This window comes from Haematobia irritans, chromosome 3, assembly GCF_050003625.1.
Source record: "Haematobia irritans isolate KBUSLIRL chromosome 3, ASM5000362v1, whole genome shotgun sequence".
Classification (NCBI taxonomy): Eukaryota; Metazoa; Arthropoda; class Insecta; order Diptera; family Muscidae; genus Haematobia; species Haematobia irritans.
This window is the reverse complement of record NC_134399.1, coordinates 49,001,575-49,019,838: the sequence shown is the minus strand read 5'-3', so window position 1 is coordinate 49,019,838 and position 18,264 is coordinate 49,001,575. Positions and strand designations below refer to the sequence as shown.

The 18,264-nt window shown below is 36.9% G+C and overlaps 1 protein-coding gene across 1 annotated transcript in view; it reads left to right on the top strand.

Annotated features, from left to right (window-relative positions):
* Nucleotides 1-18,264, top strand: part of Cdc2rk (cyclin-dependent kinase 10) — a 75,658-nt gene that overhangs the window by 51,799 nt on the left and 5,595 nt on the right. The window lies entirely within an intron of this gene.

Below are 18,264 nucleotides of genomic sequence, written 5' to 3'. Positions count from 1 at the left end.
TAACGAGAAAAAAATCTAGATTGCTATGTTGAACATGTGAGAAATAGGCAGATATAAAGAAATGCAAAAAACGATGTGCAACGAAAACACTTCTGAGCGTGACGGTAGTCTACGAGCGACTGGAAATATAAGAATATATTTAGAATAAATCATGCTGGTATATATTTAATAAATCACTCGACAACAAGGTCTCATTGAAACAAACCAGTTGTGTTCTTTATACTCGTTTTTTCTTATATTTGCTTGCATACTACACCAGTCCTTTATAACCTTTAATTGGTGAGGTGAAATTTTTTTGCGTACTTTGCGTACCTCTTTTACATAAATATTTTTTCTATAAAAAAGTTTTTTTGTATCATTATTACATTTGTTGATTACAACACATTGTATTTAATGAAAATAAAAGAATGTAAAACAAAGATTAATATTTCCAGGCGACACAGTTCAAACAAATTCGTCCATATCGGGTTGTATATAAATATTTGGATGTAATCTTTTAAATATACACAAAAAAATAATTATTTTCTCCCAAACGAATTTGTAGACAAACAAACATCATTTCCCATTTGCTTTTCGCTGTAAGGAAATTTGTATGGAAGAAAAGTATATACTTTTTATGATTCCTATTGCCTAGTCTTCCCTCAAATCTTTCTCATTTCCACGAGGTATTTTAGTTCTTACTACCTTTTTCTGTAATACAAACAATGTAGAAAAAATTATTATATTTTATATATATATTTTTTTAATTTTACCTATCGCCTGGACGGAGAATCGAACCGCGGACTATCCACAGGGCTACAAAGCTGTTTTTCTGTAACACAAACAATGTAGAAAAAATTATTATATGTTATCTTCTTTGTATCTCAACAACGAATGCTCTTTTATTTCATCATCTTTTCAGGCGTCACATAGTCGTATAAACAAGTACTTATAATTCTTTTACCTTTTATAATATTAAACCAGAGATGCAATACAATCGATCAGGGGTTTGCGCCAATAAAACACATTTGTGTCGTCAAACGCCGCGAATGCGATTCTACTACAGCTCGGCCAACCTGACGAGAGTGATCGACCCGATCACAACTATTTAAAGGGTGATTCTTTTGAGGTTAGGATTTTCATGCATTAGTATTTGACAGATCACGTGGGATTTCAGACATGGTGTCAAAGAGAAAGATGCTCAGTATGCTTTGACATTTCATCATGAATAGACTTACTAACGAGCAACGCTTGCAAATCATTGAATTTTATTACCAAAATCAGTGTTCGGTTCGAAATGTGTTTCGCGCTTTACGTCCGATTTATGGTCTACATAATCGACCAAGTGAGCAAACAATTAATGCGATTGTGACCAAGTTTCGCACTCAGTTTACTTTATTGGACATTAAACCAACCACACGAATGCGTACAGTGCGTACAGAAGAGAATATTGCGTCTGTTTCTGAGAGTGTTGCTGAAGACCGTGAAATGTCGATTCGTCGCCGTTCGCAGCAATTGGGTTTGTGTTATTCGACCACATGGAAGATTTTACGCAAAGATCTTGGTGTAAAACCGTAGAAAATACAGCTCGTGCAAGAACTGAAGCCGAACGATCTGCCACAACGTCGAATTTTCAGTGAATGGGCCCTAGAAAAGTTGGCAGAAAATCCGCTTTTTTATCGACAAATTTTGTTCAGCGATGAGGCTCATTTCTGGTTGAATGGCTACGTAAATAAGCAAAATTACCGCATTTGGAGTGAAGAGCAACCAGAAGCCGTTCAAGAACTGCCCATGCATCCCGAAAAATGCACTGTTTGGTGTGGTTTGTACGCTGGTGGAATCATTGGACCGTATTTTTTCAAAGATGCTGTTGGACGCAACGTTACGGTGGCGATCGCTATCGTTCGATGCTAACAAACTTTTTGTTGCCAAAAATGGAAGAACTGAACTTGGTTGACATGTGGTTTCAACAAGATGGCGCTACATGCCACACAGCTCGCGATTCTATGGCCATTTTGAGGGAAAACTTCGGAGAAAAATTCATCTCAAGAAATGGACCGGTAAGTTGGCCACCAAGATCATGCGATTTGACGCCTTTAGACTATTTTTTGTGGGGCTACGTCAAGTCTAAAGTCTACAGAAATAAGCCAGCAACTATTCCAGCTTTGGAAGACAACATTTCCGAAGAAATTCGGGCTATTCCGGCCGAAATGCTCGAAAAAGTTGCCCAAAATTGGACTTTCCGAATGGACCACCTAAGACGCAGCCGCGGTCAACATTTAAATGAAATTATCTTAAAAAAGTAAATGTCATGGACCAATCTAACGTTTCAAATAAAGAACCGATGAGATTTTGCAAATTTTATGCGTTTTTTAAAAAAAAAAAGTTATCAAGCTCTTAACAAATCACCCTTTATTAGGAAGAGCAGGCCTTTGTGTCTTTTGGGACCATAGACCTCCAAAGTCTAATATTACATGCCTCTATAACTCCCTCATATGGGATCTGGGTTATCTGGCAACCCTCTATGTCGCCTATAACATACCGGTCATTCGGCAGGACCTTCCGCACAACATAGGGGCCCTTAAATTTCGGAAGTAGCTTCTTATTAATCCCAACGGTGTTATCCACATTCCTAATGACCACAAAATCACCCTCCTTAAAGGAGATCATACCCCTCGAGTGATTGGTTATCCTACTCTCGTTGTATCTCTGGGTCCTCAATATATTCTCATTAGCCCGCTCCCTTATGGCGTCTCGCCCCTCCCCAGGGCCTGAAAAGTTCTCCTCTAAGTACTCCGTCAGCTTGTCCACTATCTCGCCCTTCTGTGGAACCCCAAAAAGTGCCTTGCTAGGTGTGGTGCCGGTTGATCTATTCACAGAATTATTAAAAGCAAATTCTATCTTACTTAATTGTTTCACCCAGTCCGAATGGGATATCGGTTCGCTATACTTAGCCAACATACCTATCAAAGTCCTATTAACCCTCTCTACCTGCCCATTTGCTTGGGGAGAGTGCACCGCTACCTTCACATGTGTCACATTCCTCTCTTTCAGAAACTCTGAAAATTCTCTAGATGTGAAGCAACTCCCACGATCCGTTATACATCGGACAGGACGGCTGTAATAATCAAAATACTTCAATAATGCCGCATTTACCTCCTTGGTGCTAGTGGACAGGACAGGATATAATCTCACAAACTTCGTAAAAGCATCGATAACGACCAAGATATGCTTCCTTTTCGACTGGAGTGAGGGAAGCGGTCCTAAGTGATCCAAGTGAATAGTGTGGAAAGGTTTTGGATCTTTCGGTATACTATGCAAAACTCGCGTATTTCTAGTGGGGGCTGCATACATTATGCACTTTATGCAATTCCTAATAAAAGCACCAATCTTCTGCTTCATGGACGGAAACCAATAGTTCTCCCTCATACGCAAATAACATTTATCAATGCCTAAATGTCCCATCTGCTCATGAACGCCTTTAATAACCTCGTTCTCAATCTCATTCGGTACATACAACAACAGCTTACCGCCTATCTCCTTCCTGTAAACAACACCATTTTCCATCGCATACTTTTCTAAGTCCTCCTCCTCTAATTTCTTCCTCAACCCGCTTATAACCGCATCTCTCTTCTGTAAAGCGCATAGTTGAAAATCAATATCCTCAATTTCGACAGTGGCGATAGTCTCGCAGTCAAACTCATTCCTTGACAACGCATCTACATGTCCCATCCTTACACCCGGTCTGTGCCGTATAACATAATTATAATTTTCAAGCTCAAGCGCCCATCGAGCGATGCGACTATTAACAGTCCTCTTAGCCAAGGTAAGGGTCAACGAGTTGCAGTCCGTCACTATTTTAAATGGAATGCCCTCCAAGTAAACTCTGAATCGTCTTAGTGCATATATTATCGCCAGCGTCACCAGCTCGAAGCTATGATACCGTGTCTCGGCATCGGTAGTCCTCTTAGAAAAATAGGCAACGGGATGATACGCCCCATCATCCTGCCTCTGTAACAATATAGCCCCGAACCCCATCCCACTGGCGTCGCAATGTAGCTCCGTATCCCTTCTCGGGTTATATATAACCAAAACTGGGCCTGAAACTAAAATTCTCTTCAACTCATCGAAAGACTGTTTACATTCCTCAGAAAATACGTATGGAACGCCCTCTTTTGTCAAATTACAAAGAGGGCGTGAAATAACAGCAAATCCCTTTACAAATTTCCTAAAATACGAGCATAAGCCAAGGAATGACTTCAATTGCCTCACATTAACAGGAATTGGATAAGAAGTTATAGCCCTTATATGACCCTCCGATGGACTTATACCCCACCTAGAAACTGTGTATCCTAAATACTCAATTCTGGTATACGCGAACTTACACTTCTGAAGCTTCAACTCCAAACCATTCTCCGCAAGTCTTGTCAAAACTCTTCCCACCAATTCCTTGTGGTCGTCAAGTGTCGTCGACGCTATTACTATATCGTCCATGTATATCACAACCTCATTCCTCTCTTAAAAAATCCTTAAATATAACTCCAATGAAGCGCTGAAATATAGCCAGGCCGTTCCTCAACCCAAACGGCAATCTCAAGAACTCGAACTGGCCCGATGGTATAACAAATGATGTATACTTAACCGAATCCTCAGCCAAGCGAACCTGATAGAACCCCGACTTCAAATCCATAACCGTATAATATGTCTTGCCCTCCAAATGCTCTAGACACTCCTCTATCAATGGTAGAGGATAGTTGTCCCTTACAATAATCTTATTAAGCGCCCTATAGTCCACACACATCCTAGTCTCTCCAGACTTCTTCCTAGTCAACACAATCGGGGATGCGTAAGGAGAATTACTAGGTCGAATCACCCCCTTCTCCAAAAGATCACCTACTATCCTATTGACCTCCGTTTTTTTCAAAAAACGAGAGGCGTCGCGGAGAACAGAATGGGGCACTAGCCGAATTCACCAAAATAGAGGCCTCGTAACCGCACGATTGAGGCTTGGACCGAAACTTAGAAAAATAATTCTCCTCAACAATTCTCAGAATGTCGACCTTCGCATCACCTGCCAATTCCGGGTTCACATCAATATCCACATTCCTCTCATCTCCCAGTTCTATAGCACATATCCTTTCAATTTCCCGAAATAAATCATTGTCTTCGATATAATCTTCTTTTATTGATATTTCCTCCTTAAAACTAGATTCACAAACATCTGAATTCAAATTAGAAATGGAACGGCACTTTGGACATAACGTTGCACCGTCCCTTATACTTAAAATAACGCAAAATAATTTCATAAAGTCTCCCCAATATAAAATCGCATGGTATACAATCATCCGGTACAATATATAAATCGATTACTCTAATGATCCCCTTAAATTTTATCTCCGAAAGCACTCTTCCACAAATCCTCAGACCTCCTCCTCCAACACCTCTGAACCTCGATATTCGTTCCCTAACCAATTGTGCAAGAGGTACCGCCGACTGAACCAAAGATCGTCTCACAAAACTATTGGGGCTACCAGTATCCAAAAGAGACATAATATCCAACTTTGTGTCACACTTAAATCCACAAAAGCTTACTCTTACCTCTACATTAAATTCTTTATCTGAAACGTCATCTATAGCCCCTACAGTTCTAAGGGGACAGCTTCCACGAATATGATCCGTCTTTCCACATAAAGGGTGATTCTTTTGAGGTTAGGATTTTCATGCATTAGTATTTGACAGATCACGTGGGATTTCAGACATGGTGTCAAAGAGAAAGATGCTCAGTATGCTTTGACATTTCATCATGAATAGACTTACTAACGAGCAACGCTTGCAAATCATTGAATTTTATTACCAAAATCAGTGTTCGGTTCGAAATGTGTTTCGCGCTTTACGTCCGATTTATGGTCTACATAATCGACCAAGTGAGCAAACAATTAATGCGATTGTGACCAAGTTTCGCACTCAGTTTACTTTATTGGACATTAAACCAACCACACGAATGCGTACAGTGCGTACAGAAGAGAATATTGCGTCTGTTTCTGAGAATGTTGCTGAAGACCGTGAAATGTCGATTCGTCGCCGTTCGCAGCAATTGGGTTTGTGTTATTCGACCACATGGAAGATTTTACGCAAAGATCTTGGTGTAAAACCGTATAAAATACAGCTCGTGCAAGAACTGAAGCCGAACGATCTGCCACAACGTCGAATTTTCAGTGAATGGGCCCTAGAAAAGTTGGCAGAAAATCCGCTTTTTTATCGATTTTTTTTTGTTCAGCGATGAGGCTCATTTCTGGTTGAATGGCTACGTAAATAAGCAAAATTGCCGCATTTGGAGTGAAGAGCAACCAGAAGCCGTTCAAGAACTGCCCATGCATCCCGAAAAATGCACTGTTTGGTGTGGTTTGTACGCTGGTGGAATCATTGGACCGTATTTTTTCAAAGATGCTGTTGGACGCAACGTTACGGTGAATGGCGATCGCTATCGTTCGATGCTAACAAACTTTTTGTTGCCAAAAATGGAAGAACTGAACTCGGTTGACATGTGGTTTCAACAAGATGGCGCTACATGCCACACAGCTCGCGATTCTATGGCCATTTTGAGGGAAAACTTCGGAGAACAATTCATCTCAAGAAATGGACCGGTAAGTTGGCCACCAAGATCATGCGATTTGACGCCTTTAGACTATTTTTTGTGGGGCTACGTCAAGTCTAAAGTCTACAGAAATAAGCCAGCAACTATTCCAGCTTTGGAAGACAACATTTCCGAAGAAATTCGGGCTATTCCGGCCGAAATGCTCGAAAAAGTTGCCCAAAATTGGACTTTCCGAATGGACCACCTAAGACGCAGCCGCGGTCAACATTTAAATGAAATTATCTTCAAAAAGTAAATGTCATGGACCAATCTAACGTTTCAAATAAAGAACCGATGAGATTTTGCAAATTTTATGCGTTTTTTTTTAAAAAAAAAAGTTATCAAGCTCTTAACAAATCACCCTTTATATAGCAAGATCCTCTGGGTCTCTTCTCCTTCGGGCAATTTAGGGCATAGTGTCCGAAATCCGAGCAGTTGTAACAACGTACCTTTCGAATGTCGTTTTTGTTGCCATCCAGATTTTCTTTATTCACTTTTGCATCTGCTATAATTATACCCACCACCATAGAATGGTGACGGGGGTATAATAAGTTTGTCATTCCGTTTGTAACGCATCGAAATATCGATTTCCGACTATATAAAGTATATATATTCTTGATCAGGGAGAAATTCTAAGACGATATAACGATGTCCGTCTGTCCGTCTGTCTGTCTGTCTGTCTGTCTGTCTGTCTGTCTGTTGTAATCACGCTACAGACTTCAATAATGAAGCAATCGTGCTGAAATTTTGCACAAGCTCGTCTTTTGTCTGCAGGCAGGTCAAGTTCGAAGATGGGCTATATCGGTCCAGGTTTTGATATAGTCCCCATATAAACCGACCTCCCGATTTGGGGTCTTGGGCTTATAGAAATCGTAATTTTTATCCAATTTGCCTGAAATTTGAAATCTGGAGGTATTTTATGACCATAAAGAGATGTGCCAAAAATGGTGAGTATCGGTCCACGTTTTGGTATAGCCCCCATATAGACCGATCTCCCGATTTTACTTCTTGGGCTTATAGAAACCGCAGTTTTTATTCAATTTACCTGAAATTTGAAATCTAGAGGTATTGTAGGACCACAAATACGTGTGCCAAAAATTGTGAGTATCGGTAAATATTTTGGTATAGCCTCCATATAGACCGATCTCCCGATTTTACTTCTTGGGCTTATAGAAAACGCAGTTTTTATTCAATTTACCTGAAATTGGAAATCTAGAGGTATTGTAGGACCACAAATACGTGTGCCAAAAATTGTGAGTATCGGTCCATATTTTGGTATAGCCCCCATATAGACCGATCTCCCGATTTTACTTCTTGGGCTTATAGAAACCGCAGTTTTTATTCAATTTATCTGAAATTGGAAATCTAGAGGTATTGTAGAACCACAAATATGTGTGCCAAAAATTGTGAGTATCGGTCCATATTTTGGTATAGCCCCCATATAGACCGATCTCCCGATTTTACTTCTTGGGCTTATAGAAACCGCCGTTTTTATTCAATTTACCTGAAATTGGAAATCTAGAGGTATTGTAGGACCACAAATACGTGTGCCAAAAATTGTGAGTATCGGTCCATATTTTGGGATAGCCCCCATATAGACCGATCTCCCGATTTGGGGTCTTGGGAAACCGTAGTTTTTATCCAATTTGTCTGAAATTGGAAATCTAGAGGTATTTTAGGACGATAAAGAGGTGTGCCGAAAATGGTGAGTATCGATCCATATTTTGGTATAGCCCCCATATAGACCGGGCTTCTAGAATCCGAAGTTTTTATCCTATTTGCCTGAAATTGGAAATCTAGAGGTATTTTCGGGTCACAAAGAGGTGTGCCGAAAATGGTGCGTATCGGTCCATATTTTAGTATAGCCCCCATAAGAACGATCTCCCGATTTAACTCCTTGGGTTTCTAGAAACCGTAGTTTTTATCTGATATGCCTGAAATTGTAAATATTCTGGTATTTTAGGCTCACAAAAACGTGTATCGGATTAAGTTTTTATCGGTCCATTTGGTAATGCCTCCATATAGACCGACTTCACTTCTTGAGGGTGTAGAAGGCGCACTGATCATGAAAATTGTTTGAAACTCAATGTAAAATTTCCAGATTTTACTTCTACAGATTTAAGATTTCAAATCAAGACGTTATTTTATAATTTTCTTGCACACTTACAAGAGATGTTAATGATTCCTCTAAACCTCAAACAAAAATGGTTCTTATAAATCCAGAATCTGATATAGTCCTCATAGGTGAAATCTTTAAATTTATCTTCGGGTTGTGTCCTCAAGTCCTCAAGCCCTCCTGAAATTTCAAAGGAAACCCTAATATTTGGTTCATGGTGGTGGGTATTTAAGATTCGGCCCGGCCGAACTTACTGCTGTATGTACTTGTTTTCTCATAACGTGGTATTAGCCTCTTGATCTCAGAAATATTTGTCGCATTATAAAATATTGACACGGCTGGAGTTTTATCACGTAAACCTTCAACAATGTATTCAACGAGCTCAGCCTCAGTGATGGATGCATTCTGCGAAATCTCCTGCATAGACAGTACAAAACGGTGGAAGCTTTCCTTCTATCCCACGTTCTGGTTTCTAATTTCTTTAATACGTCCCTAGCACTTAGCGTTTTGTGAAATTCTGCACATAACTTGGCTTTCAGGTCGTCCCACGTGTCAGATGAAACCATCCTTAAATAAATGTTCGCGCTACCAATCAACTTTCGTCTAGCCAATATAAATTTTTCATCGAGGGTGCAGCCTTGGATGTTTGTGATTGCCTCGAAGTCTGCAATCCACTTCATTACGCTGTACTCATCATCTCCACTGAAACTCGGAAGTGAATTCTCAATATCCGAAAAATTCACATTATTTCTTCTAACATTTTCTTGACATCTTCCAGTTTCCAGGTCTCGTATTTCCTTTTGTAGCTTAAGTATTCGTAAGCGTTGTATCAATCTTTCCTCTATTTCTCCATAATTCTCATTATTAACAGACAAATGTACGCCTTCAGCCCGCGAATGGCTAGGTACCACAAATTCTAACGATTGGTTTTGAGCAGATGTCTCATTGTCTTGCGACGCAGCAGCTCCAACAACTCCTTGCAGTAACACTCTAAGCTGTCCTAGTGTTGCGGATTCTGGGAATTCTATTCCCAAAGATCTTAACTGGGATGCAATTTCATCCCTCGGATTCTTAGAATGATCCGACTCCATAATTTATTTCTCCAAATTTAATTTTGTATGAGCGTTGTTCTGTGCACACCTGACGTTGTTATCTTCTTTGTATCTCAACAACGAATGCTCTTTTATTTCATCATCTTTTCAGGCGTCACATAGTCGTATAAACAAGTACTTATAATTCTTTTACCTTTTATAATATTAAACCAGAGATGCAATACAATCACATCTGTGTCGTCAAACGCCGCGAATGCGATTCTACTACATATATTTTGTATATGTTTGTTTTTAATTTTACCTATCGCCTGGACGGAGATTCGAATCGCAGACTGTCCACCGGGCTACAAAGCTGTTATTGTCATGAACCGATAATTATCGCTATGAAACTTCAAAATGTTTAAAGTCATTTTGAAGTCAGAAAAGAACAGTGCTTGATATAAACTAAATGAACTGTGTATCAAAAAAACAAAATTCTATTGCAAAAATAAAAATTTTGTAACAAAAATTTTTTTTGGAAATAAAAGAAAAAGTTTTCGGTAAACATTGTTTTTGTAAATTACTTACCAACGATTTGCATAGTAACTTTTCATTTCCTAAATTTGTGTTAAATTTTAATTAAATTTTAAGCTATAGATTTTTGAGGAGAATAACTTTAGATTTCTTAAAGTCAATTTCACAAATGTATCAATACTCAAACGTATCAAATTTCTATAAATACACAAAAAAAAAAATAACTATACTTTATATGCTGACAACTTTCTCCAATCTAAACTATTCTAAGTTTACTTACACGTGCAAAATGTTTTTGTTTAATCGGGGAATAACATGCTAAGTAAACATAGCAACACTCAAAAATGTATTATGTGTATGCTAAGTAGACTAAGAAATCATAGCAAAAATAAATGTCCATTTTAAAGAATGCTATGTTTACTTAGTTTTGAAAAATATTTTACAGTTCTGTTCTAAACAGTACTAACTATACTTAGCCCTTTTTGGAATGGACATTTTTTAAAACTTTAGTCGCAGGCTAAGTACAATTTTTACCATAACTTATGATAGAAGTGTCCGATAAATCCGAGCTTTTGACAGGATCCAAGTCACATCAATCCGAATACCAAAAACGCACTCCGTCAAAACGCGCTGAGTTGGCTTAGCGTATTCTGCAATGAAGCGTCGATATGTACTTTCAAGAATTACCATTCACTTTATTTCACACATCTTATTTATAATACATGTAAACATGTGCAGTGTTACCGTAATGCGACTTTACTAGCATTTTGCAACCTTTCTGACGTCATGCGACTTTAGTCGCACAAAAGGGAAGTGTTTCAATATGAAGCAATTTTAAATGGGAATTCATCGCTGTTCGCCTTACGTTCGAGCCACCATTGTGCAATGGCCCTCCTTGGTAAATCACGTATAGTATCACAATGGACACCTAACCTACGATACATAACCTACGCGGTGTTCTGGTTTGTTCAGTCCTTCTTTTATTGCATACCAATTCCTAGTGGTTGAATTGGTATGCAATAAAAGAAGGACCAAATATTTTTTGATAATTATCACAAATTTTCATTGGAAGTCGTTCGTTTACTCCAAAAAGCCAGCAAAAAAGAGCCAGAGAGAGATTAAATACGACAATTGAGAAATAGAGAAGTTGCACGTGGTTGCTTGTAATTTTTTGCCAGTACGAATTCGCAAGAGTTTGTCATAAACAAATCCTACGTGCAATATATTATATTATTTTAATTGATTTAAAAACTTTAAATTAACTGATGATAAATTGGTACTGGATGGCGTTCGCGTACATTTCTGCTGATTTTAGCAAAGAAAAAAAAATCAATTTTTACTCTCTTGTAAGTTTACGTTTTACTGGATTTTATGTTACAATAAGTTGGTAAAATATCTTTTTATGGTAAAGGGACTGTTCCTTTATTGTTTTTGTGTTGTTTTATAGACTTTTTTGAACTGAACATGTGTGTGAGGTGGTAAATTTTACCACCACGTAGACAGTTAAAGGTTAAGTTCTAAATTCTCTCTTAACCGTTTCTCCCGTATTTTTTCTATTTTTTCTTTCTTTCTTCTACCATGGTATCCTTCTCTGGAGGAAACTACTACGAGATTCACGGAAACGATCGTTCTCATAAGTGAAAAAATAATCGTATTACCGTAATAACAACCATGATTTCCCCAACATTAATATAAAAAAGCGTTTACTCAACAACCATAGTATATCGTATTAAAGAACAAAGACAACAACAAACCAATTTGCAGCTACAACATAATTCTGGTTTCTAAAGCTCTGGAAGTCCACAAGAAGTAAGTTTCTTGCGCGAACGTAACTTGCTTATTCTTTCGCGATTACTTTTTCTAAAATAATCAAAATTATAAATGAAAACAAACTTATTCCTGCAAAGTCCTGTGGAAATCTAGAGGAACAAGAAACTGTGCATCAATTGAGTCAATTTATCTGCTTTGTATTGAACTGTTTTAATAAAGTAACCACGAAATTTTCAACGCGAAAAGCGATCATAGTACTTACCTTAATATAGTAAAAGCTGTTGTGTTTGCTAGAGACATGATTGAAAGAACAAGTGAAGTAATAGTTGAATTGAATTAAATTTATTGAATTTTCGAGTTTCACATACAACAAGATATTAATACCCGTGTAAAAATTGGGGGATCTGATTTGATATGGTTAGATCTGAGCCAAGATATGGTCAGATCTGAGCAGATCCGAAAAATGGTTATATCTAGTCAGATCTAAATACTATGAATTTGGATCTGATCAGATCTCAAAAATGAGACACATTTAATCAGATCTAATTTGATATAATTGTATATTATTTGATACAATTGTATCTTTCGAGATCTTTCAACACATAAAAGCCCATAATTTGTATATAAAATGAGATCAATTGTTTTATTTAATAATACATACAAAAAGTATGTGCATAATAAATATGTTTAATTTAAATTGATCCATCAAAGCTATTTAAGAGTATTGACAGTTGAGTTAGAGTGTTGTCCAAGGGGTTTTTCGTTTGTTTCTTCTGCTTTGGACTTAGACACGCGACTAAAGTATTACAGCGTTAAGGCAATCTGCAATGAAATTAAGTAAAAAAAACAATTATTAAACAAATATAGGAATAAACAAATATGGGAATATATAATATATATATATATTGTTTTGGATAATTCTTCTTTAAGTTGCAATAAAAATTGCCATATAATTTCATGTTGCTTTTAATACTCACATTTAAAGTGTATTCGGGATTAGGTTAGGTATAGCGATAGGCTGTTATTATAGGCTCATACATACTATTCAGACCATCATGACATCACAGTGATCAACATCTCACTTATCACTGATTGTTGCTCGATTCAATAATTAGCTCAATAACATGGGACCTCCATGTTATAATCGAGTCCTATCGGCATTTCACGTTGCGCTGAAACAACTTAGAGAATCTTTGAAGCAGAAATGTCACCAACATTACTACGAGGAGATAATCCAACGCCGAAATAATTTTTGGTGTTGGTCGGAACTGGGATTGAACCCGTGACCTTTTGAATGCAAGGCGGGCATGTTAACCAGTACACCACTGAGGTTTCCTTTTTTTCCAAATCTAGAAAATAGTAAAACAATATGAAAATGACTACTAAGGAAATAACAAATACAATCTACTTACCTACATAATCTCCGCAATAAAGGGAACGATATACACTTTATCAAAGGAACACATTTAAAACAATTATATTAAATTTCTTAATTTTCTTTCTTGCGTTAAATTTTTTTAGAAGTGATGCCCCTGGCGGCGTTGACATTTGACATAATGACATTGAGGTTTAGACGTGTATTTCAAAAATCTTTTTAACTTGTTCATGAATTTTATACCCTGCTCCACACTGTGGAACAGGGTATTATAAGTTAGTGCATATGTTTGCAACACCCAGAAGGAGACGAGATAGACACATGGTGTCTTTGGCAAAAATGCTCAGGGTGGGCTCTTGAGTCGATATAGCGAAGTCCGTCTGTCCGTGAACACATTTTTGTAATCAAAGTCTAGGTCGCAGTTTTAGTCCAATCGACTTCAAAATTGGCACAAGTATGTGTTTTGGCTCAGAATAGATCCCTAGATTTTGAAATCGGTGATGAAGAAATCGGTTCAGATTTAGATATAGCTCCCATATATATATTTCGCCCGATATGGACTTATATGGCCCCAGAAGCCAGAGTTTTAACCTAATTTGCTTAAAATTTTGCACAAGAAGAACAATTAGTACTGTAGTCAAGTGTGCCAAATTTTATTGAAATCGGTTCAGATTGAGATATAGCTCCCATATATATCTTTCGCCCGATATGGACTAATACGGTCCCAGAAGCCAGAGTTTTACCCCAATTTGGTTGAAATTTTGCACAGGGAGTAGAATTAGCATTGTAGCTATGCGTACCAAATTTGGTTGAAATCGGTTCATATTTAGATATAGCTCCCATATATAGCTTTCGGCCGATTTACACTCATTTGACCATAGAGGCCAATTTTTTTGCTCCGATTTAGTTGAAATTTTGCACAGGGAGTAGAATTAGCATTGTAGCTATGCGTGCCAAATTTGGTTGAAATCGGTTCAGATTTAGATATATCTCCCATATATAGCTTTCGCCCGATTTACACTCATATGACCACAGAGGCCAATTTTTAACTCCGATTTAGTTGAAATTTTGCACAGGGAGTAGAATTAGCATTATTGCTATGCGTGTCAAATTTGGTTGAAATCGGTTCAGATTTAGATATAGCTCCCATATATATCTTTCGCCCGATTTACACTCATATGACCACAGAGGCCAATTTTTAACTCCGATTTAGTTGAAATTTTGTACAGGGAGTAGAATAAGCATTGTTGCTATGCGTGCCAAATTTGGTTGAAATCGGTTCAGATTTAGATATAGCTCCCATATATATGTTTTTCTGATTTCGACAAAAATGGTCAAAATACCAACATTTTCCTTGTAAAATCGCCACTGCTTAGTCGAAAAGTTGTAAAAATTACTCTAATTTTCCTAAACTTCTAATACATGTATATCGAGCGAAAATCATAAATAAACTTTTTCGAAGTTTCCTTAAAATTGCTTCAGATTTAAATGTTTCCCATATTTTGTTACTAAAATTGTGTTCCACCCTAGTGCATTAGCCGACTTAAATTTTGAGTCTATAGATTTTGTAGAAGTCTATCAAATTCTGTTCAGATCGAGTGATATTTAAATGTATGTATTTGGGACAAACCTTTATATATAGCCCCCAACTTATTTGACGGATGTGATATGGTATCGAAAATTTAGATCTACAAAGTGGTGCAGGGTATAATATAGTCGGCTCCGCCCGACTTTAGACTTTCCTTACTTGTTTTTTATTATATTTTGGACCGTATTTAACCCCATATATAGTCAGATATGATGTTATATGTACCATATCTTATTAGATATACTGCTATATATGGTCCTATCCAAGCATATATTATTAGATATGCCAGATATAATTAGATATTATACTATATATGATGAGATCTGCAATTATATCTAACCAGATCTAGCACCATATATAGCATATCTGTGCATATCTAATTATGTCTGAACCAATATCTGAACAGATCCAATTAGATCCAATTTGATATTATTAGATAGGATTGGATCCTCCAATTTTTACACGGGTAATCTTATAATTACAGTACCCGTGTAAAAATTGGTGGATCTAGCCAGATATTATTAGATCTCCTGCCATATCTGATTAGATATGGTAGTATATGTAGGCAGATCTGGACAGATCCGAAAAATGGTAATATCTGATCAGATCTAATTCTAAAGGAATTAGATCTGACCAGATCTCAAATTTGGCCCACATCTAACTATATCTAATTTGATATAATTAGATGTTAATATATCTAATTATATATAATTTTATCTACAAATTTCCAAAATTAGTGAAATTACAGTAATTAATAAAAAAGATTTATTTTATGGTTTTATAATGAAAAGTATTTAATATTATAAGTTGGATCAAACATATGTACGTTATATATGTCTAGGTATAAAAGTCTAAGAATTAAAAAATAAAAAAAAACAACAACAAAAACAAAATATATATACATAGCCACCAAGGGCTCTGGCATTTAAATTTCCCAAGGCATTAGTACATTGCTCTCTGCAAACAGTTCTTTAAATGAGTCTCGCAATTCCTTCATTTGACTGCTCGGAATGAAAACTCTGAAAAATATAAAATATACAGAAGAATTATCAGTTTCAGTTTATCAGTTTATTTAAAGATATATTTGCAAATAATACATATACTTACCAAAATTTGCATCTCGTACCCAATAATTTAAACCAACCCTATATTGAATGGTTTGTGCGAAGCCCCAAATACCATACTATGAATAATTGCACGGGAATGTATCCGGTTCACAATGCAAATCATCTCCAAATTTTTATTCTTTTTGATATTGGATAATACTTCCTTCTATCGCAACTTCGGATATGGCCTGGTCACAAATCTTTACGTTGTTTCACTGTCTCCTTTTAATCTTTTCCTGGACTACCACAACTTCATCCTCCTAAAAAAGAGAAAATATTCAATATATAAAAATAGCAACAAAACAATAAACTTACCCTATCACAGCTTCTCTTACTCTTTTATTTCCCCAAAAAATGAGAAGACATTCGAGTTTTATATGAAATAAAAATATCAAACTCGAATTATCAAATATTTGATATATTTTTTTTTGTTCAAATTTAATAACAACAGGCGTTGCTAATGGTGATAGTTAGGGGGTGACATTTTTGAAAACAAAACAAGTATATACGGCCGTAAGTTCGGCCAGGCCGAAGCTTATGTACCCTCCACCACCCTTCTTTAGAAATAAAATTTTGACAAAATTTTCTACAGAAATAAAATTTTAACAAAATTTTCTATAGAAATAAAATTTTGAAAAATTTTTCTATAGAAATAAAATTTTGGCAAAACTTTGTATAGAAATAAAATTTTGGTAGATTATTTTTGGCTCGAGTGGCAACCATGATTATGAACCGATATGGACCAATTTTTGTGTGATTGGAGATCGGCTATATATAACTATAGACCGATAAGGACCAATTTTGAATGGGTGTTAGCGGCCATATACTAACACGACGTTCCAAATTTGATTTGGATTGGATGAATTTTGCTCTTCCAAGACGCTCCGGAGGTCAAATCTGGAGAACGGTTTATATGGGGGCTATATATAACTATGGACCGATGTGGACCAATTTTTGCATGGTTGTTAGAGACCATATACCAACACCATGTACCAAATTTCAGCAAGATCGGGTGAAATATGCTTCTCTTTGAGGCTCCGCAAGCCAAATCTGGGGATCGGTTTATATGGGGGCTATATATAATTATAGACCGATATGGACTAATTTTTGCATGGTTGTTAGAGACCATATACTTATACCATGTACCAAATTTCAGCCATATCGGATGAAATTTGCTTCTCTTTGAGGCTTCGCAAGCCAAATCTGGGGAATCGGTTTATATGGGGGCTATATATAATTATGGACCGATGTGGACCAATTTTTGCAAGGATGTTAAGGACCATATACCAACACCATGTGCCAAATTTCAGCCGGATCGGATGAAATTTGCTTCTCTTTGAGGCTCAACAAGCCAAATCGGGGGATCGGTTTATATGGGGGCTATATACAATTATTGACCGATATTGACCAATTTTTGCATGAGTGTTAGAGACCATATACCAACACCATGTACCAAATTTCAGCTCGATCGGATGAAATATGCTTCCCTTATAGGCTCTGCAAGCCAAATTTGGGGGTCCGTTTATATGGGGGCTATACGTAAAAGTGGACCGATATGGCCCATTTGCAATACCATCCGACCTACATCAATAACAACTACTTGTGCCAAGTTTCAAGTCGATAGCTTGTTTCGTTCGAAAGTTAGCGTGATTTCAACAGACGGACGGACATGCTCAGATCGACTCAGAATTTCACCACGACCCAGAATATATATACTTTATGGGGTCTTAGAGCAATATTTCGATGTGTTACAAACGGAATGACAAAGTTAATATACCCCCCATCCTATGGTGGAGGGTATAAAAACGGTTGTGTCTGAAAGTTAAGCATTTTATGAAGACACTTCAAAGTGATATTTAAAAGGGTTTCTTGAAACTGTCACAACATATAAAGATTGTTTGATTATGTTCACCACTTGTTTTGATGTGCGACCAAACATACGTGACGTAAGTATATCACGTTAATATTCTCGTAACAAACACATTATTTATAAACACAAACATATACAAATATTTGTTTATCCGTGTTACAGAACGGGTTCATGATTTAATGCGATATATATATAATTAGATATGGAGCTATATATAGTATATATAATTAGATATGATGTCATATATGAAGATATACAATT